Source organism: Cebus imitator, unplaced genomic scaffold (assembly GCF_001604975.1).
Source record: "Cebus imitator isolate Cc_AM_T3 unplaced genomic scaffold, Cebus_imitator-1.0 Scaffold157, whole genome shotgun sequence".
Classification (NCBI taxonomy): Eukaryota; Metazoa; Chordata; class Mammalia; order Primates; family Cebidae; genus Cebus; species Cebus imitator.
This window is the reverse complement of record NW_016107472.1, coordinates 1,071,386-1,087,871: the sequence shown is the minus strand read 5'-3', so window position 1 is coordinate 1,087,871 and position 16,486 is coordinate 1,071,386. Positions and strand designations below refer to the sequence as shown.

General features: G+C 37.1%; 1 long non-coding RNA gene and 1 pseudogene across 1 annotated transcript in view; both read right to left on the bottom strand.

The window, feature by feature from the left end:
- Positions 1–16,486, bottom strand: part of LOC108314593 — a 180,369-nt gene that overhangs the window by 54,688 nt on the left and 109,195 nt on the right. The window lies entirely within an intron of this gene.
- LOC108314591 lies at positions 8–10,393 on the bottom strand (annotated as a pseudogene).

Sequence of the window (16,486 nt, the reverse complement as noted above, 5' to 3'; positions counted from 1 at the left end):
AGCTGTAGCATTCTTATGAAAGACTTTAAGATATCCATGAATCCCCAAATCCTGAATTTATGACAGTTTTTCTGGGAAAAGGATTCATGGCTGTCATGAGATTCATCACAGGTTCATGACTCCCAAAAGGTCAATGGAACCCGAAATTTTGAATGGCTCTCCCATGACATACTTGCCCACCACTGAGATAGACAATACAATAAGTTTTGAATGGTCCAGCATGCTTTGGTTTATTGGGTTACAAAATAAACCCTCTTCTTAACTTTTCTTGAATAGCTAGCTAGCTTTTTAATAGCTAGCTTGCAAGGTATACTTAGCACACAATTCCTTTTAAATTTTTGGCTCAAATAAGATTTGTTCATGGAATAAACAATCTGAAACACCTAACTGCCACACCAATTGATCAATTTCACAATTTTATTTGACATTAGCAGGACTGGGATTTTCTATAAGGTAAGCCCTGGTGTTTAATATGATAAGATGTGAGCTATGCCTATAGTCTTTACGGCAGATCTAAAAATGTTTCTTTGATAGGTATTTTCGAATATAAAAGTCACCCAGAAAAATCAGGTAAACCCTATACAGATATTAGGCAGTAATCTATGTCACTGAGGACATCAGAAGAGTTCATATCTTGAGAATGGCAGTTCTTAGATGGTAGATGTCCTTGGTACAACCATATTTATGGCAAAGGAAACAAGTTCTATCCTAAGCTGCAACGAGATTCTGGACTTTAAGCTTGATAGTAGTGCTATAATGGGAATAACTCTGTGGAGAGGGGTGGGATGGGGATGGGTAAGGGGACATATTTTGCATTTGAAAACCTGAGAGTAGATGGTGACAGAATGAAAAATTCAAGTCACAATATTTTACAGTTCTTACCATTAAGTGGTAGTTTATTTTCCCCCACCCCCTGCATCTTAGTAGTCTGTTTTTAATGATTTCCTTGATTTATAGAATGTAGCCAATACTTGAGTCTGAGCAACAGCTTCCAGATTCATCACCTCTTGCAATACTATTGCTGCCATGTAAAAAAGCAGTTAAACTACTGAATGAGAGATAACAGGGAGAGAGAAAGACATGTGAATAAGGCCACTTAGACTCTCTATCCATGACTAAGAGGGAACAGGCCTACCATCACATGAATGACCTCTGGCAAGACCAATAGAAGAATCATTCAGTTTGATTGATGCCAATACAGAGAATCATGAGAAATACTAAATTATTACCACTGTAAGACACCAAATGTTGGAGTGTTTTATTACGTAGCAGTAAGTAATGCATGTTGCAACTTGGCCAGAGATTTTACAGAAGTAGGAATAAAAACACAGAAATCATTAGAATATATTTTGTAGATAATATCTCATTGTGGTGGACAAGAAGATGTGCTACCTAGACCTCCTTCAAGGAATGACTTGCTGCCTGGCTATGGAGAATGCAGTTAACGCACAGCCCCAACTGGTAGCTCCTTTAGGTGCCAAGAATTGCCTCTCCCAAGGTCATGCCACATTTAATGACTAAGTGAGGTTGGAATAGAGAGGACCAGCAATTTCAGTCTAAACAGTGACATGCTTATATACAATTCTTGCTCAAGAGCTCTCCACTAGGTTGGTCAAGGCTTTTTAATATATTGATAGGAATGGTTGTACTAGGGACAGTTTCCTTGGGGTTGTATGCTTGGCAAGCATTAACCCATCTAAATAAGCCATCCACGGCAAGCTTCTAGGTTTATTCTGATGAAGACTGCCATCATTATGTTTCCTGCAGACTGCTACTGTCAGTTATGGGAAAGTAATGAGCTATGTCTGTTACTATCAGTCAGTGGCTCTAATAGGTTCCTGCTAGTCAAGCAAAGTCTGTTCTCACCACTTACCAGGATTCCCTGCACTTTTTAACTTCTTGTAAAAGTACAGGATAGAAATGATAATAAATCGGACCCTGTCTTGAGACTTTCACTGATTTGTTTTAAAAACTAGATTCGTTCATCTTACTATAACAGTATTAAACTACATACCCAATGTTTTTCAAATGTTACAATGACCCAATAAGATGAATATATTATCCCCCGATTAAAAGACAAACTGAAACTTAGTTACTCAAGGTCATATAGGTAGTAAATGACTGAGAATGATTTAATCCTAAATCTGGATGACTCCTAAGCTCATGTTTTTTCTGCAGGTTCACTGTCTTTTATGGAGCTAAGCATTGATTGAAATAGAAAGAAATAAAACACAACTGTTTTAAGGGTCATGGTCTAAATTCCTACCATGTATAATTTTCTTTGACACAACTAAGTAAGAAAGAGAGAGACAGAAAGAGGGTATGCCAGAAATTAAGGGAAAAAAAGAAATAATTAAAACAATCAACACTCCATGGAGGAAGAAGAGAGGAGTAGTGACCACATAAAAGGCTGGATAGAAGCCCATGAAGACATAAAATTTGAAGACAATGAACATGAGAGTCTCAAAACTCTGACATGTAAGAGTTTACCTCCACCTTCTGAAACTTGAAAGGGATTAATTTTATGACAAATAAGAAGTATGATTTTACACAGCACTGAGTGAATTTAAATAATTCATTATCCCATAAAGATAGTACCAGCTAAAATCACACAGGGTTATAAGAAATTCTTGAATTATTTCATCAGCACCAGACCCTTAATGTTTTGGTGAGAAAACCAAGAAAATCTGTGGTTGGGGTGGAAAGAATAACCCGTGATGCTGAGATCCCAAGCCCTTCTGTGGTCCCCTGTCAGGTGCAGAGTTCTAGGTGGGCTGGCCCTCACCCTCCCTACTTTAACACTTCTTATATGCATCTGCTTGCTTCTGGGAGAAAAAAAGATGCTGCACTGACAAAATTATGTCTGGACAGGGCTTTGGATTCAATTTCCCAAAACCGAACATAATCCACCTTTTTTTCTCCCTTAAAGACAGAGCTTGATTTTTGTCTTGGGGTCACCTGAATGGCGGGGAGTGGGGTGGTGGTATGCCAGGGGCAGCTGAGCCCTTGTGTCCTAGACCTGATACGCTGTAAGCCCAAAGGTACCTCTTACTTGGGCCTAACCCTTAGATTTCTTGAGTACAAACTTCATCTCTGCCCCTAAACTGTGTCTTTGGTAAAGGTGGTTAAATTTTTTATTCTCACTCTATCATTGGTAGTTCAGTAGATTTTTACTCTCTCTTAATCTCCCACTCCTTCCCTCTAGGGCTAAAGGCTTGAAGTTTAAGTCTCTCTTGAAGAAACAGCCATGCTTCATTTAATCCTGCTGCATCTAGACTGCTGTGGATGTCATCCTTCTGATGAGACATTAAATCAAGGTAAACATTAATCCCCCAGGCTGGAGCATCTATGAAGAGAAGAAAAATGTGGCTTCACCTCACAGGAAACACCACAGCCAATCTAGACCCTCTATGTTGCCTCCAGATATCACACACTTGGAGTTAATTAGAAAATTCTCCCTCTGGAACATATTATAAGCTTTGTTTAATTTGATGGAGAATATTTTCAGAAATCTTGCCTGAATGCAAACGCTTCTGAGGAGTAAAAAATAAGAAAACATACATATATTTGTGTATCAAAACGAAGTACTTTTGCTTTCAACAAAGAAGGTCAATATAATCTATATTTTTACATGACCTAGGTGTAATACATTAAGATGCAGATTATTTGAGCAATATTATAATCCAGTTAAATCACCTCAAAAGAGCAAAGAGATTTGAGAAAAGATCAATAAGGTGCTAGCTCAATATCCCCATTTCAGACTATCTGCCCCTAAATGTTTTTTTTGTTTGTTTGTTTTTTCATTTTTCAGACTGCAATCTAATTCATCTGGAATTTTGATGTTAGGTAAGGATATAATTTCATTTACTTTTAAACTAATTTTACCAGCATAATTTATTGCATAATTCCTTTTCTTACACATATGTAAAACATATGTGGTTATCTGCATCTCGGCTGTTCTTGTTGATCCCTGCATCAGGACCACACTGATTTGATTATTATAGGTTACTTTATGTTTTAATATCTTATAGGACCAGTCCCTTTATTCCTATGAGTTTTCAAAATATTCATGTTATTATTCTGTTACAGCAACAGGAAGAAAAAAATATTTTCCATATATTATTCCAGTTACAAGTTCACTTTGTTAAGTTCAAGCAAATAAATCACAATGGAGTTTTCAATGAAATTAAATTAACTTGGGGAGGAATAGACATACCCTGTAAAAATACATCTCCACAAAAGTCCTTCAACATATGTGAAGGACTCCATCTATATTAGTCAAAACTCTTTCGTTACCAGGAACTGAAATTCAATTTAAATAATCTTTAAAAGGAGGAAGCAATGTATACAAGAAGTAACCCCAAATTGATCATAATTCTACATGCGAAATCTAAAACTATAAAGTACCTAAGGAAAAAATGTTAATTGTATGCCCCTGAATTTAGCAAAGATTTTTTAGATGGCTAGGACACAAAAACCATAACCTATAAAATTAGATAAATAGGACTACAAAATTGGAAACTTCTGCTCTTTGAAAGACAGTGCTAAAAAAATGAAAAGACAAGTCACAGACTGAACGCAAATATTTGCAAAACATAAATTTCACAAAGGACTTGTGTCCAGAATATGTACTCTCACAATGAAATAATGTGAAACAAACAACACAATAAAAAATGAGCAAAAGATTTGATCAGACACATCAGTAAAAATATGTGGATGGCAAATAGGCATATGAAAAGATGCTTGACATCATTTTTCATTGAAACCAAAATAAGATAACACTGCACACCGATTAGAATTATTCATTAAAAAANAAAAAAAAAAAAAAAAAAAAACATGAAACCATCAAATGCTGGTGAGAAAGAAGAGCAATGGGAATTACTGCTGGCAGAAATGCAAAATCGTACAGCCACTTTGGGATTCAGTTTGGAAGTTTCTTATAACATTAAAAGTATATTTACTGTATAACCCAGCAATCCTACTCTTAGATATTTACCCAAGGGAAATGAAAATATGACCATATAAAAATTTGTATGCAATTACTTATTGCGGTTTTCTTCATAATTACCAAAATCTGGAAACAATTCAAATGCCCATGAACTGGCAACTGCATAAATAAACTGATACAGCCACACAATGAAATATTACTTGGCAATAAAAAGGAACAAACTACTGATACTAGTAACAACACAGATGGATCTCAAATGCATTTTGCTAAGTGAAAGAAGTGATATACTCAAAAGGGTATATACTTTGTGTTTCCATTTACAAGATATTCAGTAAAAGGCAAAACTATAGGAACAGAAAAACAGATTAGTGTTTATCGGTGGATAGAGCTGGAGAAAGGGATTAATAACAGAGGGGCATGAGGGAACTTTCTGAGGTGACAGAAATATCCTATGTCTTGACTGAGGTAGTAGTTACGCAATCTTTATGTACTAACCAAAATTCACAGGACTAGTCACCTAAACAGAGTAAATTTTACTGCGTTTAAATAGATCTCAATAAACCTATCCTACAAGGGGGAGAGGTATATACTGGCTCATCTGTTTGAAATGTCTGGGTGTTTTCTGGTTTCAGGCACATCTGAGGCCAAGTGCATAAAAACGTTCTTAGTCATGTGTTGTACTCTTGCCCTTTTTTCCTTCATGTTGGTGCATTCTTTCCAAGTAACAGTGTCCACCAGTCTCTTCTTCCTTGCAATGATCTTTACAGCTCATAAACTCAGAAAAAGATCTTATTTTTCTTCATGCAACAATAGCAATTTCCCCCAAAGGACGCTGATAAACCCTACTTAGATCTCATACCTCCCTCTATACAATCAATATCTAGGCCCTGGAGAAAGAGATACTCTGATTGGCTATCTTCAGTCTTTTGCCCACCCCTGTGGCAGGAGGGATGGCCGCATAAGAATCACTGGGTACAGTAGAGAAGCAAATTCCAAAAGGAAGGAGAGCCAAGTAGACAAAATAACAGATGTCCTGACATCCTCATTCTTGATTACTGCATATCATGGTCTGTCTGCCGCTCTTGTTGCTCAACAATATCCAGCCAGGGCTCTTCCTTCAAGCTGTGTTCCAAGGAATTTTTACAGCATGTTTTCCAGATTTCCATCTTGCAGCTTTATGCTTTCACTTAAATAGAGCAGCTTCTATGGATACTTCTCTTAACCTCTTCTTTTTTCCACAGGAGCCCAACCCAGTGTATTTGAATCAACTCTACCATACTGAGAGATTGGAATGCATTTGACTCTTCAGTGGATTATTTGAGCTGCCATTTTGGTGATATTAGTCCTAGGAAGTCACACCGCTGCCCACACTTGCCTGGTTCTTAGTTGATTGCCTCAGCAGGTGCCCTGACAAAGCAAGAGAGGACAAGACCAACAAGAACAGGACTGACTTGAATTATTATTTTTTTTCTTTTTTGAATTAAATGTTATTTTCTTTGTCACAGTTCAGCTTTCTCTGATAGCATGAAAGTTATGATTGTCTCGATAATTTTTTATTTTATTTTTTATTTTTCTATTTATTTTTTTTATTTTTTTTTCTCCCATTTATTTATTTTATTGCATTTTAGGTTTTGGGGTACATGTGAAGAACATGCAAAATTGTTGCATAGATACACACTGACTTGAATTATTAATCTGTCCTTACCAGCCTAACCCATGTACAGTGCTGTTGTAGCTCACATTGAATTGCAGAGACTGATCACACTGTCTGAAATTTTCTAGTCTTCTCAGGAAGCAAACACTTATATTTTTTAGAAGAATCCTAAGAACCTATCTAGTAAATGGTTTAATTTTACAATAAAATAACAGAAGCCCTGAGAGCTGCTGGCCCAAGAGCTGAAACTAAAACCTTAGCCTCTTATCTACTGACTGGTGCCCTTGTCACTGTTTTCTGATGCTTCTCTTATTCTCAGATTTCCTTCTGGTTAGTGATTTGTCTATAAATATTCCTACCACTAATGAATATAAGTGTTTTTGAAATGCAAGTAAGTCAAGGTCAACATCTATTTGGTAGATTATGATGTCAGAGAGGATATAGAGCTTAGTGAGGTTTGGATTCAGAAAGGTTGAAATTTGAGTCCTGGTTTCAAAAGTGTTAGCTGGGTGACCTTGGCAACTTACTCAGACTTTCCTCACTTATAAAATGTAGATAATAATAGTACATCTTTCAGAGGGATATTGTACAGAATAAATCAGATTTTGAAAAATTTAGCAAAATAGCTAGTAGTCTACTCAGCAAAGACAAGTAGTCTTGTCTTAGCTGTTTCATTAGGTTGCCTCTTTGGTCTATACTTTTGCACTAGTCAAAAGAAAGGGTTTAGGAAGGAGGGCAGAATAGATAATTTTGCAAACACCAGAGCCAGTAGTACTGAAAGAGGGATTTCATTTAATGCTGTTTAAGAAAATATTGTTTTCTTCATGAAAATATCCCATATCGCTGTGAAGACTTTCAAACAGGGAAAGGAGGATAGTAGTTTCAAGATAAGAAAAGCAACCTTTGAGATTTTGCAAGCCAATGTTGAAATTTGCATCAGTATCTTGGTCTCTTAAAAACCTGTCTGGAAAGGAGGTCAAGTCAGGTTTGGGGCAGCAAAATGATAGGGTAGAATAGGAAAGACTAATCAAAATGAGACTGCAGTAGAAGGAATAGAGCTGTTCTTAGATAAGGCAAGAAAAAGGAATTGTTAAGGCATCTCGGGATCAGGCAGGCAAAGGATCAAGTTTAGGAGATCAGCTGAACAGTTGATATAGTTCAAGGCAACAGAGGGTCCAGTTGCAAGAACAAGTATTAAGAATCAGGAAATACTATAAGAATCTGAATCCCACTCTAAGGAGAGAAATGGGACAATAAGACATTGGATCATAAATGGGAATTACTGGCAAGGGGCTTAGTTTCTAAGAAATGAAGTCGCCATTGCCACTGAGGCAAAGATTTCACACATTTCCTGTCCAGGACTAGAACTACAGCCAGAGTACTGCAAGTACATAGCAGGACCATGCTGGGAGAGATTTTGGACCAGAATGGGTAGTGAGGAACAGCACCGTTTGTGAAGGAAGTCCTTCACACTCTTTACAGGCTTTCACAATCCATATAACTTGAAACAGACATAAAAAACAGGGAAACGTAAGTATAGAATTTACAGAGATATTTTGGTACATGTGCCTAGAGGCATTTGAAAATATGACCTTAGTTTGCAAAATTAATAAACAGAATACATTAAAGATAAAGATGCTATCACACGAAAACCAAGCTAATACATTTGTAATTTTTTCTCAAGATTACTCTAAGGCCCCTTACTTGCAGGTTTCATCAAGTAGGAAGTATATTTTCAAGTAACTTCAATTATTCTCTGGAATTTAGAGGTAGAAATTCCTACAGTCAAATACTATGGGAATTTAAAATTTGTAAGGATGAAAAAGTCTCCTGAAAGGGATGTCTCGGTTTCTTGATACAGAAGAGCATCCACGTGGGGAGCGACGAAGTGGGGAGTGAGTAGAAGTATGAGGCAATGTGTGGGTATGGGAACAAGTAAAGAAAGTTGAGGGACCAAGTGCAATTAGCAAGGCCAATCAGTAGTTGTACAAATCATCTAGTGGTTTCCTAAATGTGATTTATATAGATCCCCAAAACTATGGAGTCCAAGAAAGCTTAGTCAGAAACCTTTATATTCATATCAACCAAAGTGATTCTGCTTTTCTTTCCTTTTTTTTTTTTTAAGTTTAGCACCATTTATTGAGCAATCTCAGCTGTTGTTGTAGCTGCTATGTGACAGCCTGTTCTTAAAACATAAAATGCTCTTTTAATTATCTTGGCCATGACAGAAGGATCTTCCAGGTAGCATGCCAACAGAACAAGAAAACTCTAATGGCACCAGCTTCAAGGATAGTGTCATCCAGAGAGGGAGAGGGTCATGGCACATTCAACCACAGCTTCCAGAGGTTTTGAAAAAAGAGACTTTGGAGGCCGAGGCTTCTTGGTGTTTTGATGCTGTCAGTATGAGTTTTGTATTTCATAATGGTGTTGGGAGCTAGGTTAAGCACTGGCCGAACTGTATCCCGGATTCAGGCTGTGGTTGCTTGGTCACTGACAGTCTTTTCCATATTGAAATTCCTGAAAGCAAAGAGATACCACAGCCCCACAGCTCTCCTCCCCAACCATGAACTATTCTCCAACATGGCCAAAATGAGACTCTCCCAGCAAAGGGAGATCAAGCCCTTCCACAATGAAATAAATAATCTACTTGTCACCATTTTTATTTTGCGTTATCCTCCCACTTGGGTTTAATTCTTTCTTTGGAGAGATGGAAGTCACTGTGGCCTATCAGGTCCTTTGGACATACCATGTGGCTATAAAACCTCCAGAACCACTCCACAGAGGCAAAGGTGCCAATCTGTTTGCCTGTTTGATATTCTGTTAATAACTTTGTGAGCTGGTGGGATAGCCAGGGTTTTTCCTACAGTACCAGAAAGTATAGCAGGGGATGCTCTGCCCATCCAGGAACAACAGCCATCCTCTTGTGACAGCTCTGATTCTTGTCCCATTCTTTTTTTTTTTTTTTTTTTTTAGTTCTCAGCATCTTTCTGTGTGTTGTCTTCTTCATTCTGATCATGGACCCCCTGTCATCGTCTTTCAAAGCATCAAATTTGTTGTTCATCCTCTTCCCACTGCTGTCGCCACAGCCTTACTTCTGCTTTTCCTATGAGCTATAAATTGAGATTCCATAGAATATTTTGTTTGAGACAAAAGACTTCAATATTTATGCCAGAAAAACTGAAAAGGAGATTGAAATGGACAAAAATAGATTACTTGCCATTCTGTCAAGCACCTATTTACCTTTATTTCATTCAGAGAGGCCTGCACCTTTTATTGTCTTTAAGGTATTTTACAACTCTGCAAGTAATGCAAATGATTCTTGTCCATAGAAACACAAATGATTCTTGTCCATAGAAACACAAATGATTTTTTTTTCTGGTGAAATTTTGCCTAATGGACATTGACCAGTTTTACATGTGGTTGTAAACATACTTCTTATTACCTACGTATGTGTGGTCTTTAAATCATTTTGGGAACTAGTTGTCACATCTTACTGGTTTTCTCATTCATTAGTTAGTTAAATAAAAGTCTTTACCAAAAGAATGAAACAGAGCACCTATCTCTTGCTATATACAAAAATCAAATCAGAATGGTTTAGAGACTTAGATCTAAGACCACAAACTACTAAACTACTGAAAGTAAACACTGGGGACTCTAGAACATTGGAGTGGGCAAAGATTTCTTGAGTAATACTATACAAGCACAGGCAAACAATGCAAAAATGGACAAATGGGATCACATCAAGGGAAAAAGCTTCTGCACAGCAAAGGAAACAATCAAGAAGGTGAAGAGACAACCTACAGAATGGGGGAAATATAAGTGAAGAGAAAACACACAGAATGGGAGAAAATATTTGCAAACTATCCATCTAACAAGGGATTAATAACCAGAATGTATAAGGAGCTCAAACAACTCTATAGGAAAAACATCTAATAATCTGATTTAAAGGGGGCAAAATATTTACATAGACATTTGTCAAAAGAAGACAAACAAATGGCAAACAGGTACATGAAAAGGTGCTCCATATCAATGATCATCAGAGAAATGCAAATCAAAACTACAATCAGGTATCATCGCATTCAAGCTAAAATAGTTTTTATCCAAAAGTCAGGCAATAACAAATGCGACAAGGATATAGAGACAAGTGATCCCTTGTACACTGTTGGTGGGAATGTAAATAGTACAGCCACTATGGAGAACATTTTGGAATAGAACATTTTACTTAGAAAAGTAAAAATAGAACTACTATAAGACATAGCAATCTCACTCCTAGGTATGTTCCCAAAAGAAAGGAAATCACTATATCAAAGAGATATCTGCATTCTCAAATTTATTGCAGCACTATTCATAATATCCAAGATTTAGAAGCAATCTAAGTGTCTATCCAACAGATAAATGTCTAAAGAAAATGTGATACATATGCACAATGCAGTACTATTAGCCATCAAAAGAATGAGATCCTGTCATTTGCAACAATGCAGATGGAACTGGAGGTCACTACGTTAAGTGAAATAAACCAGGCATAGTAAGACAAACATTGCATGCTCTCATTTATTTGTGGGAGCTAAAAGTTCAAATAATTGAACTCATGGAGATAAAGGATAAAAAGATGGTTACCAGAGGCTGGGAAGGGTAGCGGGGATGGGGAGATAGTGGGGATGGTTAATGGGTACAAAAAAAAAATAGAAAGAGTGAGTAAGACCTAGTATTTACTAGCACAACAGGTTGGCACTAGTCAAAAATAATTTAATTGTCCATTTAAAAATAATTACAACAGTATAACTGGATTGTTTATGACACAAAATATAAATGCTTGAAGGGATGAATACCTCATTTACCCTGATGTGATTATTATGTATGCATTCCTGCATCAAAATACCTTATGTACCCCATAAATATATATAACTACTATGTACCCACAAAAATTAAAAATTAAAGGCTGCCTCACAGCCCTTAGAAAGAACCAACCCTGCTGACTGTGTGATCTTGAATATCTAGCCTTCAGAACCGTGAGACAATAAATTTCTGCTTTTTATAGCTCCCACTTTATGATACTTTGTTACAGCAGCTTTAGAAAACAAATATAATTCCAAGGCAGTTGCAGTTGTCCTCAAGGAGATGGGCCCATGTCTATTTATCAGGTAAGATGGCTCTCTCTCCTGAGAGTCTAGATATTGAAGAGAATTAAGGGTTATAGGGCCAACATGAAACCAGTAGCTAGACAGTGATGGCCAATTAGTGCTAATGTAATGGGAAAGAAAGGAAGAAAATCAGATATTTTATTATGTATATCCAAAGCACATTAAAATAATGAGAGGGTTACCAACTGCTTCTAGGGTTCAGAATTATATTTCTGATAGTGGGAGGTCATTCAAGGTGGAATATGAGATAAGCCATAAAAGTCAGGCTCATCCAGCAGCCTGGTTCTCTCTCTAAAATGCTGTCAATAACGTGAGTTCCTGCAGCTTGAATGCTAATTCTCTGGGTACAACAAAACAAAATTAAAATGCATGTTTTTTTAACTGTTCACTCTGAAAACGCAATCAAGTTTAGATACGTTTTCATGGGTAATGAAAACTTGGAGAGTTACCATGTTTGCTCTCACAGAACTAATGTCCTTTATATGCCCATGTATGAGTCCTCCTCACACACCTTTCAAGCACGGAGAAGTGACAATGGAATTACTGAAATTGTAGATTTAAAAAAAATCAAATGTGTATAGAAGTCCATAACATACAAAGAGCATACAATTATTTCTAAAGCTAGAAAATACTGAAAATAAGAAAGGCTTCAGATTGAAGCAATGAAAAATATATTCAACCATCAAAAGTGTTTGTATCAATGAAGTACAAGAACACTTTTATACACGTGAATAAAATTAATTGGGAAATGTCACATCAGATTGTTAGTCAGATTGACTACACTGAGCTACTATATTATTATATGAAAACTTCACACTATTCCTCTGGTCATCCCAGAATCTTGCTTTCCCATAGCAGTTACCTATTATCAATAAGATGTGGCTACAACTGCCTTACATCAACCATGGTCAGTAGCATCATGGAAAGCAGCCATAAGGGGCATGCTGTTCTGCCTTGTAAGTGAATATGATGTGATTTTCTTGACTGTCAGTTGCCATAACTGTGATTACCAAACCTGTCACAATTCCAATATATGACATTCTTTTTCCAAAAAAAAAAAAAAAGACACTCTAATGTTAATATCCTCTATCCATAGCTTAATAAATAATTGGGGTAGATATGTCTTTTGAAGGCAGGGGGACAAGTTTCTTCTTGGTGTCTTCAAACATTCAAAGTCCTCCCATCTTTAAAAAATAATTAAACATTGGTGATCATTAAAAAATCTGGAGACAACAGATGCTAGAAAGGATGTGGACAAACAGGAATGCTTTACACTGTAAATTAATTTAACCATTGTGGAAGACAGTGTGGTAATTCCTCAAGGATCTAGAACCAGAAATACCAACTGACCTAGCAATCCCATTACTGGGTATATACTCAAAAGATTATAACTCATTCTACTATAAAGACACATGCACACATGTTTACTGCAACACTATTCACAATAGCAAAGACTTAGAACCAACCCAAATGCCCATAAATGACAGACTGGATAAAGAAAGTGTGACACATATACACCATGGAATACTATGCAGCCATAAAAAAGATGAGTTCATGTCCTTTGCAGGGACATGGATGAAGCTGGAAACCATCATTCTTAGCAAACTGACACAAGAACAGAAAACCGAACACTGCATCTTCTCACTCATAAGTGGGTGTTGAACAATAAGAACACATGGACACAGGGAGGGGAACATCACACCCTAGGGCCTGTTGGGCAGTGGGGAGGCTAGGGCAGAGATAGCAGGGGTTGGGGGCTTTGGGGAGGGATAACACCAGGAGAAACACCTAATGTAGGTGATGGGGGGATGGATGCACAAACCACCATGGCATGTGTACACCTATGTAACAATCCTGCACAATCTGCATATGTACCCCAGAACTTAAAGAATAATAAAAAAAAATAATTAAACATCCTTACTTGCCCATTTTCCCCTCCTTTATCTTCCCTTATTCTTGCTGCTTAGTCACTTATGTTGTCAAAAGAGCATGAGACTGGAAATCAAAAACCCTGGATGTAAGTCCAGACTCTTACATTTTCTTGCTGTATGGAAGGAAAGTTGATGAAAATTCATCAACATTTTAGCATTCTTGCCTATAAAATGGTTGTCATCAGCCCTGACTACCATACAAAGTTATTCTGATAGGAGATTGCCAGAAAAATGCCTAATTAGGCTTCAGTTAGAAGAACAAATGTATGATTGAGATGTTAAATGTTTTACAATCCTGCCTGAGAGGCGTCCCTGTGAACAAGAGATAGGTGAACTGAACCTAACCTAAAAGGATCAGAAGCAGTCCAGCTAAGATGATAGTGAGAAAAAAGTGCTGTCAGATTTTGAAATGTTAACATTTGCGAGAATAAGATTATCGGAAGACAGTTTGAGGAGGATGCCATTTGCTCAAAACAAATAAAAGCTTTTGCTACTGTCCCTGTCCCTCTCTAGAATTCTATCCCCAATTCCCTCCTATTGAGCCAAACTTTGTAACTCTGATAATTCCAGACAACAATGACCTCACCTTTTCCCGACTGCCCAAGCACAATCTGTATCGTTCACGTAGGCCCTTAATTAACAGGTAATCGCATACTGTCTTGATTTCTATGTATTTTTTTGTGTTAATATTCAATGGCTTCTTAGTTAAAGGTGATTTATACAAATCTATAGGGCTGGGTGCAGTATTAAGTGTTATTTCATCCATCTACCTTTGCATCTTATCCTATAATACTTTCAGATTTATGCTTCTCTTTCCTAAACGTATTCTTGTATTTTCTTATAAAAGTCAATTTTCAGCCAGGCGTAGTGGCTCACATCTGTAATCGCAGCACTTTGGGAGGCTGAAGCAGGCAGATCATGAGGTCAGGAGTTTGAGACCAGCCTGCCCAACACGGAGAAACTCCGTCTTTACTAAAAATACAAAAATAAGCCAGGCATGGTGGTGCATGCCTGTAATCCCAGCTACTCAGGAGGCTGCGGCAGGAGAATTGCTTGAATCTGGGGTTGCAGTGAGCCGAGATCGTGCCATTGCACTCCAGCCCAGGCGACAGAGCAAGTCTCCGCCTCAAAAAAAAAAAAAAAAAAAAAGTCAATTTTCTAAAATTTTCTACAAATATTGCTAAATCATTTTCAAACATATGCCTGCCTTTTCTTTCAAGACTTCAAAATACTGTTATTTCCTTTGTGCTGACTAGTCCTCCAGAGTCACCATGTTGTCTCTCACTCCCTGTACTTAAGCACTGGCTGAATCCTTTTCCTATATATATAACTGATTTGGGTTGATGTCTGCAACTGTTTTACTTGGATTTCCATGAACTTCTACTGTGCTAAAATGACTCATTCCTGGCTTTCTGATACTCTGAACAGATGGAGTTCATATATACTATAACCAGCACTCTACTTGCCCTGTCTCTTTTCTCAACCACATTTCACTTGTAGAGACTAGATTTAAATTCCCCTTCCTACCTCCTCATTACTTCGACCTTCTTTTCTGGTGTTACACGTTTTTAAGCAGATATAATAAGTGGGACTGAACAATGAGAACATGTGGACACAGGGAGGGAAACACACACTGAGACCTGTTGCAGGGTAGGGTGGGGGAGGGAGAGCATTAGGAAAAATATCTAATGCATGCTGGGCTTAATACCTAGGTGAAAGGTTGGTAGGTGCAGCAAACCACCATGGCACGTGTTTACCTCTGTTACAAACTTGCACATCCTGTACATGTACCCCAGAACTTAAAAATAATTAGAAAAAAAGAGAGAAGTCTTCACAATAATGTGAATATACTTAACACTACTAAAATGTATACTTAAAATTGTTTGAGATGGTAAATTTATGTTAGGTGTTTTAAACCACAATTTTTTAAAAAGAGGTTTTTCAAAAAAGAGACTGGTATTGATTATTAAGAAGAAAAGAGAAAAGATGAGAAGGCAGAATCGTGGCTACCATAAAAAAGCAACAAATAGGTGTTGAAGGGGTCGCCCAAGTTTTTATGCGAAACACAGCTAGCTTTTGTGAGTCAAGGAACAGACCATTAGAATTGAAGGTAAAGAGAAGGAAGATCTTCCTAAATACTTGTAGAGGTAAGCCATTAGTGATGTCTTTCAATCTAGTTCTGAAGATCTGTTAGTTAATGGAAAGTACCTCAGATTTCAGCAACAAATTGATTGTCAGTCACCATTTCAGTGTCACTGGGAATTTTTATCTTTTTCTCACCTTCATAGGTATTTTTGTAGGAAGACATAATAGAACTTTATTAGAAACCACTAACAAGGTGCTGTTTTAGAAGACCATTTAAAGGGAAGCTCATTAAATAAATATATTTCAAGTCAATTTTCCCATTGTGTTGAAAAGATTTTACCTAAGGAAAAGAAAAGAAAAGAAGTAGCAGCTTAATTCCAAGCAAAAACTGTCCACATCTCAATGATTTTGGTCTATTCTGTCTTTGACCTTTAGTTTTTTGTACTGGCAGTGACATTAAGGATTCTTCAAGATATTCACTTGACACTACCTGTGTTATTAGAAACCAATACAGTCAGAAAATTAGAATTCATTAACAGGAAGATAATGTGCTTGCTACTATGATATATGGGACTATGTTTATCCTGCACAGTGTAACGTATCTGTTTCATCAGTGCAGGAACAGGATGATCTTTCATCTGGATGAAATAGCCTTGAAAGCTTCGTCACCGCAGTGAAGCAAGAAGCTACTAAAATGGTTGTCCTAGCCTTTCTGCTGATTAAAAAA